A 14,606-nucleotide genomic window follows, 5' to 3' on the forward strand; every position below is an offset into this window, starting at 1 on the left:
AATTTCCTTGAGGTTTTGGCAATCAAATGACACATGTGCTAATTATTCCCTCAGTTAGAGATAAGAAGTTGAAAATTACTTATTACCAGCAGATGATGTTAAGTGAATACTTAACCGGCATGCAATTAATGTGGTAGATGGTGAAAAGACATTATAAAGTTAAGGTTTTGGCTCCATTCCATTTCACCGTGATTTCAAATTTTCAAAGAGCGCGAAGATTCTAAGCTAAGGCATTTCGAGCAAGAAGCAAGCACACTCCAAGCAATCATCCATCCAAGGTAGTAAAAGGTATTTAATCATGGCATCTACCTCTGCAATTGAATACATAGCAAACCCTACTGTTGTTGAGGTAATAAAAAGACCTAGGCCCGTATTTCAGTTAGTTCTCAAGATAGAAAAGAAGGATGATACCTTAGGTGCTTTTTCTCAAATTCCTAAGGGAGTTGTATATGCTGAAGTCCCCAGAATGTACATCCACTGCAACATTGAAGAGTTAGGAGATGAGGAAATCAAAACCATGTATAAAACCGTAATATGTGATAACACCGGCAATGTGAAGGATGAACACAAGATTATTGAAACCCTAGGATTTATAGAAATCCTTAGTATTCCTGAATTTCCAAAGGATGTGATTAGGATAGTTTTAAGCAGAGTACATGGAGAATTTTTCTGGTTAGATGCAATCCATAAGATCACCAAGGAAGTTGTGAAAGTTGTCACAGGGTTACCGACCATCGATAAGAGACCAGATAAAACCAAGAAGGTTCCAAACGACCTAGTTACAAAACTAACTGGTGCAACATTTGATAAGAGGTCTCTAAGGGTTAATGATGTAAAAGATATCAATGTGAGATTCATCAGTATGATATTAGGTTATAAAGCCACTCATGCTAATAGACTTAATTCAATTTCAAGTTTATGCATTAAGAGTGCTTATGATATGGTAACAAACAATGCAAAAATCGACATATGTGAATGGTTAAAGGATGAACTAATAGACAACCTTGGAAAAATCAAGAAGGACAAGAAAGGAACTTTCAAATTTGGAAATCTATTAGTATGCCTAATGCTACGCATAACAAAACAGGTTCCCGGTATAGGTTATAAAGAACTTGGATATGACATATCAGTAGGAAAGCAATTGACTGAACTGTTCAATAACATGGGTGAGAACAAGGAGAACAATATTGATGACTTCTTTCAAGCATTAAAGACCAAAATGAAGAAAAGAATAAGGTTATCTCATAAAATAGTAGACAAATACAAAGATGATATATGCTTTGTCATTAAGAAAGATGAAATCTAGATGGAAGTGGTCATCCCAAGAACAATTTGGGTAACCGAGATGGGCTATGAAACAGATGACCACATAGTTGAAACATATGCTAAAGCACTTCTGGAAGCCCCCAATGAACCTAAAGAAGAAGTATTTGGTAGTGCTAAGACTATATAAAGCCAAATACAATCAAAGAAAAGAGTAAAGAAGGTTGAGGCATTTGTAAGGAAAGGATCCAGGCAAGCAAAAGCCATTAAGGAAGATGTATTAAAGAAAACCGGCATAACAAAGGATGAGTTGGCAGCTCCACAACCTGAAACTCATCTATCACCAGTAGGTACCTCTTTGGAAGGTGACATGCCAGCAACTTTTAAAAGAGTTGTAAGAAAAAGAGATCCCTCACCGGCAACCACTCCTTCACCTAGAAGAACAAGGCAAAAGCAACAAGCCGTGAGATCTCCGGTTAGAAAGGCCACACCAAAGAAGAAACTCACACCTAAGAAGAAGAAAAGGACAAACAGAGACTTGGCACCTCTTGATGTACTGCTAAATGAAATCATAGAGGAAGGAAAACTGAAGAACATAGGGAAAATCTATGACACTCTAACTGCTAATGAGAAAGAGCAAGTTGAGAACAGTGTTATATTGTATATGGACATGTACAAGAAATTTTTGATGGAAGTAGTGAATGAAATTCCTGGTGATTTATTCAAAAGACTTGAGGCCAGAAGGCAAGCAGTGATAGAATTAGACAAGAAAATAAAAATTGAGAAACTACTTGTTGTATATCCGGTAAACTCTCCAAAGGAAATTGATGACTTGATTGCTCAAGCAAACTGGTCAGTATTCTCTACTGCACACCGGCATATTTCACTAATGGCAGGAAGAGTTAATGAAGTGACAGAGGAAACAGAAGATGGATGGGATGTATTCCTGGTTGACAAAGAAAAACAAGAAGAGTACAGGAACCCTAAACCTATAAAGGTATATCAGAAAGACAGAGACAAGGGGAAAGGTAAAGTTGGTGGACCACCAAGCATCAAAGTTAAAGACAACCTACCTCCACCGGTGAAAACAACAACTACTGAAGATCAACCGACAGTAGAAAATATGGATGTAGAGGATAGCAATCCTAATTCTAAAGTCCTATATACTGTAAATGTTGATACTCAGAAGATCAACATAATAGTGGACAAAGATTCAACTTACAAGTTAGATATGGCTAATGAGCCTTCGGTAGCAGGGGAAACACAGAAACCGGCAGAAGATATAGAGAAAAAGGTAGAAACTAAGTCTCAGATAGAGACAACACAACATATAGAGAAACCAACAAAGCCAAAGGCACCGGAACAGGTACATAAGGAAACAGTGCCACCGGTAACCAGTGAAGTAGGAAAACCAGTGCTTAAAGAAATGCAGACACAAACTGACCTACTAGAGGTCAATACAAGCATGGTTACTACCACCAGTACTCAGATTGTTGGATCATCATCAACATTCAAGTCAACAAATGTGATTGAGGTATTACTTGATTCTATCAAGAAAATAACTGACTGCAGCTCACAGGCTTATAAAGCAATTAATGATTCCATACCAATTTTGAAGGTAATAGCTCCCAACTGTAATATAGATAATAAAGATTATTTAGGACAATTGGATACATTGTGTAAATACATTTCAGAAAATATTGAGAAAATAAAGGAAGAATCAGTAAAGGATAAGGTAGAGATTGAAAAGCAGAAATTCTTTGATGAGGAAATAAAGAAGTGTAACAGAGTTTTTGACACACTTCTATCGGAACTATGTAGTTTGTTGAAAGAATACAAAAATCTGTATAAAGATACATGTAAAACAAAAATTTTGACTGTAGATATTGACAAGAAAATAAGCAAGGCACAGGATGAGATAAATAAACTTGCAGACAACTTTGTCAACTCACCTGATTCACTATCAGTTTTTGAAGAGAAGATAGCAAATTTTGAGGAAGAACTACTCAAATTGGAAAGGGAGAAAGAAAGGACAATAAATAAGGCAAAACATTTGAGATCTAAACTAAGTCCAAGATCGGACTATTTAGCATCTCTACATAAGGAAATTTCTGAGGCACTAACACAAGGCAGCAAAACACCGGCAGAGCATTTACAGCATCTCACCGGTACAGTGAAGAGAACTGAGACAACAATAAAAGATAGTAAAAATTTTATGGATAGTATAAACTTAATTTTGGGACATCTTTTTCAGATAATAACTACCCAGCTACAAGGTTGAGGTTATGGATAGCTGAACCTACAAACTCTACTAACATCTTGACAATCTTTGTCATTGATGCCAAAGGGGGAGTAGTGGGATGAGAAAGTTCAAAACATGGGAATCATATGCTCAGGGGGAGCTCTCACATTTTTGGTGACATTTTTGGACTGCACACTTTTGGACACTTTTTGAAATTTCTCATGAGTGTTGCCATCAATGCCAAAGGGGGAGATTGTTGGCATATGCACACTCCAATGAGACATTGTATGTGATTAAAGGTTTTGTCATTGATGGCAACCTTGCAATCCTATGGCACCGGCAAGACATTATACTGGCAAAGCATTACACTGGCAAGATAGTGCACTGGCACCAGCACACTCTACACCAGCACCGGCATAGAAGAAAGAAAGTATACCGACATAGAGGCCGACAGGATTTTTGTTATGTAAATATTTTGTTTATTATTGTAAGACGACTTGGCAAATTGTAAAATGACTCTTATATATAAAGGAGATCATTATAGACATTTGTAATAGTGATGTAAGGAGCATAAAAGAAAATATTAGGTAGACCTAATGTGTGAAATATAGGTCAAGGGTATATGTAAAGAACAGGGCAGGAACCGGTATTGAATCTAGCATTGAAGATGCTATTGTAAAGTAGTACAAGTCATTGGATTAGTATAATCCTTATTGTAAGTTAGTGTGACTTCCCATTGAGCAGTGAGCTCTAGGCAGTTGGCCTTCCTGCATGTGCAGGCCCCCTTTTGTAAGTAATATTCTCTTATTGGCCAGTGAGTGAATATTGTGGGTCACAAATCCCACCGAGGTTTTTCCCACACCGGGTTTCCTCGTTAAACATCTTGTGTTATGGTTTACTTTTCATGTGGATATTCTTGATTCTATTTATTGCATTATTTCTTGCATACTGGTACACTGTTATATTATGTTCTGCATGTTTTAACTTAAGAAATTCTTATTACCGGTTAGATACTGATTCACCCCCCCTCTCAGTATCTGTGGGACCCCTAACATGGTCAAAGTATCCAATTGTTTCACATCAACTGCTCTAGTTCCGACCCCCAAATCAACTCGCTCAATGGTATAGTCTGCCTCTGAAGTAGTGGCAGCATCCTTATCAGATGCAAGTTTGGCAATGTCTGCAGTCCAATACTTTGTGTCTTCATCAAAACCAATCATAGTCTCCATTTTTAGTCGCTTAGGCTTCATGGATCTTCCTAGGCATTTACTCACAGCATCTTCCATCGACACTGAAATAGGCACCAAATTTATTTTCCTGTTAATTGAGTCACTTAACCATTTAGGTGCCAGAGTTAGTTCCTTAGATTGCATAGGGGACGGTTCTCCTAAAGACGGTAGTGTAGCATTGTCTGTGTTAGATCGAATATCAAGCACTTGTGAATCCTAGATAGTAGCATCTGAATCAGTTGAAACCTTGTCAGCATAAGAAACAGGGGTTTCCATATTGCCTTGTACCTCCTCAGTGTCCAAATCAAGAATGAGGTGGGTGGCAGGTGGCTGAAAATTCTTCTTATATCTTGACCTGGTTACTCAGCCGCCAATGGAATGTACAGCTTCAGTGTCAAGTTTTTCTTCTTTAATCTATGCCTGCCTTTTTCCTGCAACAAAAGTAGGGATGTTAGTTAAAATAGTAGTTTTTCTTGCGATCTTCCTCTTTCCATTTGTGCTTCTTGAACTGGTTGCCCTCATCGGATGAAATCGGCAACTCCTAAGCCAATTTTTTGTTCTGCTAATTATGCTGAAAGTGCATGCCCGTATGCTATCTTCCATCTTTTTACTCCAGTCAACTTCTGGGAGAGGTTCATTATGTACCCGTTTCATAAACTCTGGATCCAGTACATCTTCATTATCAGTAGTGACACCTAAGGTATCCATTGGCAATTTCATGTCATGAATCTATTTTAGAGTTAACCTGGACCAAATGCTCTTTCTCACTTCAAACTCATTTGGGCAATCCTCCCAATAATCCTCCAACTAGGGCACATGTTGACCAAGCACTATCTTTTTCACATATTGGGCAATAAAACCTTTACTATCAAAAATATCCCTTTTCACAAAGGTTTTCAAATGAAATCTCTTTAACTCTAACTCAAGATTTAGTGCATCAGAAACAGACCTACAACTGTAATGGCCTAAATCGATAGGAAAAATTCCACTTGTGCTAGAATCTTCACCATAATCCTTTGCAACATAGGCTAGCTGCCTGGAAATTTCAATCAAAATACAAGACTCTAAAACATATCTAAGCAGCCTAAAGGGTTCACCTTTAAAACCTCCAACCCTTATGTAAGTGAAGTGATAAATTGTGTAAAGAAACTACCATTGATATTAACTAGTTCAACCACTTCTGCAGACATTCTCCTATGCAAGTTATCTTGTAACTCAAAGGTCAACCTCCCAGCAAAAATGTCATTCCAGCAAAGGTAATTATCAACATGTCCTTTTAAAGTCAAATGGGGGTGATACTCATAAATTTTAATACCTTGAAACCATTTAGCATGGAATAATCCAAGCCACTCCCTCACACAAGCTATCATATATAACAGGTATGAAGACATATAGAAATTCGGCATCCCAGGGTAATTACTCAAACCCTCATGCAACCTTTTTGCAATAACGGTTCCCCAGTCAGTGAACCAGTTTTTGTCGAGAGTGACCTGGATGAAGAAATACATCCAGTCTTCCCAATAGAAGGAGTGTGAATTTCCCTTAACCCTGCTCAACATTATTACTAAATCTCTGATTCCAGGAATCAAATGCTCTTGGGTTAAGGGTCTTGGAAACCTTGAGCCACCTTTTTTAAACCTCAAAAGCCAATTTCACGCAATAACAGTTCTGTAATACTGCTTTTTCTCATAATAAATTCCATAAGATTTTCCAACAATCCAATCTTCATAGGGTTCCCAATGTGGGATACCCATGGCAACCATTATTGTCTGTCTATCAATGGATAACAAAACCTCACCATTATTTTTCCTTATGCATCTGTTAGTTTTATCATAGTGATTCATACATTCTAAAACCAATTCAGGACAAGGGGCAGCTGTGGGAAATGTGGCTGCTTCCACTAAACTGCTTTGTGCAATATCTCTCATCATAGAATCTGCGGCTGGGTTTCGTATTGTTTCTAGGAAATCATCTAAATCTAATTGAACTAAAGTTGTATCACCGAGCTCTGGTAAGGAACTTACAAGGGAAGAAGAGTTCATTAATTTAGGCAGAGTGGGCCTCATGCTTAACTCATGATTTTTCCCCAATCAACCCAGACAAAGAAGAAAAGGTAAAACAGAAACAAACAGCTAAACAAAATACCCAGATCTTTTCTAAAAACTGTAGCAATTAGGAAAGTCGTTGAAAATACCTTCCTCTGTCATCTGCAAAACTCCTGTCGTAGTCTATTTTTTCCTGCTCCAAAACTCTTCTTAAAAATAACTCACAAAATGACAATCTCGACAAGATAACTGCTCAATTTAAAAGCCAAGAAAATCTTACCCATGATTACCACAAATTGTCATCATTACACTTTACTTATGTGACACCACTCTGAAATGATCACAATCAAGCATGCATTTAATAAAAAGTCACTTCATATCTAAAAATACGGATCTCCATGCCATACTTGCCATAAATGACATATTTCAAATCATTAAACAAAGAATATTCTTCTTCTCTGCCACTGTTAATCATATCTTAAAATCTGTGCCGCCACCTCATGAAAATTCACATGATCTCCAAGAAATCAAAACATTGAACTCTGAATCTTGAGGAACAATCGCGACACAAAAACATAAACATGACAAAACTTGAACTTTGAACCTTGAACCAAAAAGGTTCAAGTTCAAGGTTCAAATAATTCTAAACGCCAACCAAAACTAAAGAAGACTTAAAGCCGCGCAGGAGGAAAAAACTTTTAGTACGATGCCCATTGAACTTTGAACCTTGAACCAAAAAGGTTCAAGTTCAAGGTTCAAGTTCAACACAATGAAACTTAAAGAAAACAACAAAGAGTGGATTACATGGGGAATTCAAAGCAAATAACTCAACCAAAGGACCAGATGGGGACATGACTCAATAAGGCGACATATAGAATGGAAATTTTATATGTGACGTCAACAGTGGCTCTACATGGGGACTAGAACTATAAAGTACCAAGCAAAGAACCTCAAAATCTCCAGTTTTTCAAAATGACTTAAAACAAAGGCCCGACGCACAACAAAACTGATGCACCTATACTAACACAACAAAATTGTATGTACAAACTGACAGGGGATGCCTGTTTATAATTGATACAATTTTAAGTCCTGCCCATTGTAGGACAGGGGTAACTCAAAGCCATCCCGGTAAGCAAGTTTAAAAGAATTGGGACCCCTTACTTCATGAATTACATAAGGTCCTTTCCACAGTGACTCAAATTTGTCATGAGCACCTTTTGACTCTCTCCTTTTATCCCATAATAACACCAGATCACCTTTCATGAACTTCCTGGGTCTTGCCTTCTGATCAAAAATCTTTTTAACCCTCATCTGATGTTTTGTAATCCTATCAACTAGCTTTTCCCTCTCTTCCTCAATCTTGGTTAAGTACATAATTCTCTTTTCAAAGGAGCTCTAAAAGAATGCATCTTCTACTATAGTCTGCAATCGGGAAGCCGCTAAATCTAAAGGAAGAGAGAGTTGGGTGCCAATACCATATACCAACTCAAAAGGCAACATCCCTATGGCTCATTTTGGTGAAGTTCGATCTACCCACAGTGCCTCATGTAACTTCTTATGCCAGTCCTTGAAACTCTCACCAACCAACTTCCTCATGATGTTGATTGAGTTGTTGTTACTTGATTTTGCTTGACCGTTACCCTGTGGGTAATAATCAGAAGCATGTGCCAAAGAAATTCCATGATCATAGAAAAATAAATTAACTCAGATGAAGAGAAATTTGATGCATTGTTTGTGACTATTTTCTGAGGAACCCCAAACCTGACAAGAATATTGTCCTTAAGGAACGCACACACAATCTCTGTAGTGGTCTTTTTCACAGGAATAGCTTCCACCCACTTAGTGAAATAATTTGTTGTTGTTAATATGTGAGTGTGCCCTGCACTGGAAATTGGGTTTAGAGGACTAATGAAATCTAATCCCCACTGTTTAAAGGGCTCCTCAATTACTACGGGTCTTAAGGGTAAGGTAGCTAGCTAGGGTTTACCTATGAACAATTTTCACTTCTCTCACTTCGCCACCCAAGCATACACATCTCTAAATATTCCTGGCCAATAGTAACAATTCCTCAAGAATTTATATGCAGTAACGATAGAAAGAAATGACCCCCGCATGCTTCACTATGAAAAGTTTTCAATAAAGCCTCTTGATGCGGTTTATCCACACACCTAAGAAAGGTACCATCTAAGACCTTCTTATATAGTATATCATCAAAGATAACATACTTTGCAGCTTTCAGCCTCAAATTTCATTTCTCCCTAGAAGAAATATGGTTTGGACAGTCCCCATAAGTGAGATAAAAGGCAACATCGGTGAACCAAGAATCCCGATGACCAACAAATAGAGTTAAGGGCAGATTCTTCTCCTCTTCAAACTTATTCTCTGCCATTAATTTACAAAGGCCTTGTCCTCTGACCAGTTTAGTGGGCTTGATGCCCAAATTGAATTCTTGAATCTTAGAGACCCAAGATGCTCTATTGTTGATACCAACATCCTATTGGGTTAAAACACTTTTCACTGCAGAGTTGGGAACAAAAAAAGTTGCATTTGAATGAAGTATATAGTACCTGAATTGTTTCACAGCTTTTACTACTGCATAAGCTTGCTTCTCTGTCTATGAGTATTTTAACTCATGCTTCTTCAGAGGCACACTCATGAAGGAAATTAGAACTTCCTCATTATCCTCGCTTTTCTGCACTAAAATTCTAGACATTGTATGCTCTGATGCATAACAATAAATAATAGTCTTTACTAAAATCCGGATTAACTAGAGTAGGTGCATGTGCAATTATCACTTTAATTTCTTCAAAGGCCCTTTTTCCTACCTCAGTTCACTTAAAAACTACCTTCTCACTCATCATATTTATAATATATTTAGTAGTTTCAGCAATATTAGGAATAAAACGTCTTAGAAAGTTCACCTGTCCAAAGAAGGACCTCACTCCATTTCTATTGGAAGGAAGACTGAGTTACTGTATTGCTTTTACTCTCTGTGGATCTACCTTTACCCCCTCCTGTGAAACAATATGTCCTAGAATTTTTCCTTCTGTAACACCAAAAACAGACTTTTTAGGATTTAACGATACTCCATGCTCTCTCAATCTCACCAAAAATTTCCTCAAATCTCATACATGATGTTTCCTTTTCCTAGAGAAAACAGTCAAATCATCTAAATACACCACAATGATCTTATCCCTCAAATGCCCAAAGGAAAGATCCATCACTCTTTGAAACGTTGCCCCTGCATTAATCAACCTGAAAGGCATTCTATTATATGCAAAGGTGCCCCAGGGAGTTATAAAGATTGTCTTGTGTTGATCTTGCTCTAAGACACTGATTTGGTTATATCCAGAGAAGCCATCCAACATGGAAATCATCTCTGAACCTAAAATAGTTTGTAAAATATGGTCCATTGCTGGTAGAGGATAATTATCTTTCAAGCTTGCTTGGTTTAAGTTTCTGAAATCGACACAGATTCGTATTTCACCATTTTTCTTCCGAACAGGAATGAGGTGGAATGATGTAAAGGATAAATAATTCGAGCTTTCAACATCTTGTCGACCTCATGGAAGATCACTTCTGCTACTTTCGGATTAAAATTCCTTAACTTCTGCCAGAAAGGATTGACACCTGGTTTCAAAGGAATGTGATGTTGGAAATTACCATCCCTGAAATTCTTTAAATCATCATAGCTCCATGCAAAAACATCTTTGAATTCAACCAACAAGATAATGAACCTTCTTTTCTCCTCTTTGGAACATCATTTTCCCAAATTAACAAATTTAGGATCCTCCTTAGTACCAAGGTTGATTTGCTCATACTCACCAGAATTTTGAATTGCAGGAGCCTATTTCTCCCCTTGCTTAACATATTCATCCTTCCTATCAAAAAGATGTTCAAGAGAAAGGATTTTATATCCTTTCAACTGTAACACTCCATCATTCATCTCCTCCTGTGTATCAAGAGAAAACTCTTTACAACTTGCCTCTAATCCTTCATAAAACAAGGATGTGAAAATCTCAGCACACTGTAAAAAGTTCTGAATCTATTTATCATTTTCAAATACCTGCCAGGATTCATAATTGTTAGGCATGCAGGGACTATAAACTAATTCTACCCTGTAAGTATCAGTTGTAAAATCAAAATGAGGCACTAGTAAAGCTGCAGATACCGCTAAAGAATCAGCCTTCGAGTTCAACTCCCTTGGTACCGCTTCAATTGAGAAAGCATCGAATGCTTCGATCTCATCCCAAACATGATTTTTGTAATGTCTCAGTCTCTCATTTTTAACAGCAAATAAACCTCTCACTTGTTTTACAATAAGTTCAGCATCACCTCTAACTTTCAACATTTTGATCTGCAATTTCCTCACTTCAGCAAGACCTAATAACAAAGCTTTGTATTCAGCCATATTATTCGTGTTTTAGAATTCTAATTTGAAAGCATAAGGAATAACTTTACCTTGGGGGGGTATTAATACAACCCTGGCCCCTAAACCAGAAGATAAAAAACTCCCATCAAATTCCATAGACCAGAGTTCATCAGACATACCTGAATCTATAGCCTTATCCACACCTTGAGGATCAGTTGATATCATATAATTTCCAAAACCATAATCTTGATACAAAATCTGAGTTTTTGGATCATCTGAGGGAAAGACTGTGTATTTAGCTTTTGTTTCAAGGTGCAAAATAACTCTTTGTTTTCCAACTGTGATCGTTGCTTGAGACCAATCCATTCTAATTTCCCCTCCCATATCTTTATAGAAGGTGTGACTCAACAACATACCATAACTAGTAGAGATGTCAGCCACTATAATCGCCAACTTGATTCTCTTATCAGGATGTGCTACTAAAGCGACCTGTGCATCCTTAATTTGCCCTAATAAAGGAACCTGCTTGGAATCCATGGAGTAACATTTGCCAAAGGTCTTTATTAAGGTTAAACCTCAAGATTTTGCTATGGACGAGGGCATGAAATTGTCTAATGCTCTTGAATCTATTATATAATTACTCAATTTATGCCCATTAATATATAAGGATGCATAGAAAGGTTCTAGTTTATTTTCAAGATTAGGTTCAATCGATTCGGCTTGTTGAGGAATAGTTTTCGATGAGACTTCAGGAATTACTAAAGTAGGACTGACATTTTTGTGTGCTAGAGAATTACCATTCACCAGCATTTGGGTTTCACTTGCTACGGCATGAGCATCGCTTCCCTTGACAAATTCAACTAGTCTATCTAACTCCTTTGGGTTCAACTTCAAATACTCAGTTGGAGTAATCTGAACACAGGATGACTTGCAAAATTCAATGATATCAAAAGTATTATTAAATGAATCAAAACTTGAAGAAGCAACTTTAGAAACACCTCCATGATGAGGCAGAATTTCCCTTTCTTTTACAGTGCTATGGACGGGTGTTACAACATCTTGAGACTTCAAATTTTGTTGAGTTCTAGTAAGAATTGCATATGAGGAATCTTCCAAAGAGACCATCATGTTTCCTCCCCTTTCTGAGTTGGAGACATATTCCATATAATAAATTTTAGAGTCGCCAAGCATACTTTGGGAACCTCCTTCATCAGCTTCTAAGATTGTTTCTCCTTTACTGATCATTTGAGAAAAATGAACCATCTTCGAACATGAAGAACCGTCGTGTTCATCACTTAAATGAAACACACATGTGTTTGTCTTGATGGGTGGTGCTTCAATAGCAAGTCTTTGTTGTACAGGAGGTAATTGTAATTGTCTTCCTCCACTTCCTCCCTATTGGTTAGGATTTTTCCTAGGAATGTCTTGATATGGTTGAGAATATGAAGTACTTGCTTTAGGAGCTTGTCTCTTTAGGGCAATTACATCATTCATTAACCGTTGGATGACATGATCTGAAGAAGTTGAAGGTTGAGTACAAGGTGTATGTACTTCTCTTTTCCATTTACCCATTGTGATCAAATCATCTTCTAATTCAACTACAAGAGTTTTAGCAGTGTTCAAATCTGCAACCCTTTGCCTATGAATTACGAAACTTATTTCAGAAGGCATAGAATTAATAAAAAAACATTTAAGATTGTCCTCTGAGGGCTTTTGATTAACTGGAATCTTGTGCAAGATCTTATCAAACCTCGCCACAAAGTCCCTCATAGATTCAGGAATTTATTTTTTTAACTGGGATGATTGGGCTAAGAGGGAATGTTCATCCTCAGCTACCTTAAATCTAGCTTCAAATCTTGTCTTCAGATCTTGCCAGGTTGTTATCACACTATTTGGCAAGTGATAAAACCAATCGGCTGCTACCCCTGTTAGTGTCTGGACAGACAACCTAACCGCAACATCCTCATGTTGAACCGCTATTATTCCACAGGCTACACTGGAATCATTTCGGTGCTCATCAATGGTGATCGTCCCATCTCCGCTAAATTTTGGCAAATGATCCCTAGCACCTTTTGGCAAGGGGTTAAGATTCAAACCTAAGTTCAACGGGCCTACAGCAGCCCCCCAAGGGTTATTTGTTGCCATTGGGAGTATGATATTAAGAGGGGTTAGGTTGAATATATTGGGCAAGGCAACACCATGCAGGGTCAAAGCTTGACAAAATGAGGACAGAGGTGATGATGGAAATGGGGAAGGAGATCTACTCCTTGCCCTTCGTTGAGGTGAGAAGGTAGGCTGAAAATTTAAATTCTGCAACTCTTCAAAGATAGGGTCAAAAACCCCCTCCCTTCTTTGGGATCTAGTATACGACTTAGAGTCCAGTGTGGAATGATCAGGGTAACAAGCGTCTGGGATTCTGTATTTGATTATCAAGGACTTGAATAAAAAAAACCCTAGGAACAATTACCCTCTCAAAAACTAACATAAGATGATCTTCTTGTCTTTTTATTTCGTCGAGGAAAGCACTTATTCTATCTAACTCAAAGATAATGTTACTTTACTCTTCTTGCACCCAATTTGAATTTGGTTGTAAAATAGGTAAAAACCATTCGTGAGGCAGCACCATTTATAAAGAACAAAGCATCACTGAAATGACGAGCTTGTTTTTAAAACCAACTGTTCTCGTTCTCCCCAGCAAAGTCGCCAAAATTTGTTGGTAAATAGATTTGTCTCTCATAATTTATGTAATCTTTATACCTTATAGCTCAAGAAATGAAAGAAAACTTTCACCAAACAGTTGGAAAATCATTATATTGATTAATCTCTGAATTAAGGTACAACTCCCTTTAATAGATATTCAATCGGCTCCAAATTACACACAACCAATATTATACTTTTCACCAGAAAGCACAGAAAGGTAATTGAATTCACCAGTCAACACCAAATGAACGCAAGCATTGTTTCATATATAACTCTTTGTATAAAGCCGAAAGACTTCACATGTACACTAAAACAAAATGAAAAGCTTAAAAGATGAACTTCACTGATAATTTTCTGCGCACATAGAAAGTTATAACAGATCTTTTCTTGAAATAGATTCTCACAAAAACCAAATTTCAAACATCAAACACACAGATTCAAAGTCAAAGATAACTGTCATTTGATTTTCATTCATAGATTATCATCAACCTTCTGCATACACAAAGTCTTTCAGCAAAATTAAAGAGATAGTTTTTCAAAAACTTAGTGAACCCTCTTAAAGTCATTACAAAACATATAAATAGGTCACCAGACTAATAGTTTGAACCAAAGGTAAAATTAACTCGAAAGATTCAATGAGAAACTACCCTAACTGCATAACTGAAACTAAAAAAAAATGACTAGACTCGCTGGCAAACAACTGCCAACAGTGCTAGTCATGTTGTCAATTCCATCTCAATCGGATTGCCCAAGTT

This window comes from Cryptomeria japonica, chromosome 4 (assembly GCF_030272615.1).
Source record: "Cryptomeria japonica chromosome 4, Sugi_1.0, whole genome shotgun sequence".
In the NCBI taxonomy this organism is placed as follows: domain Eukaryota; kingdom Viridiplantae; phylum Streptophyta; class Pinopsida; order Cupressales; family Cupressaceae; genus Cryptomeria; species Cryptomeria japonica.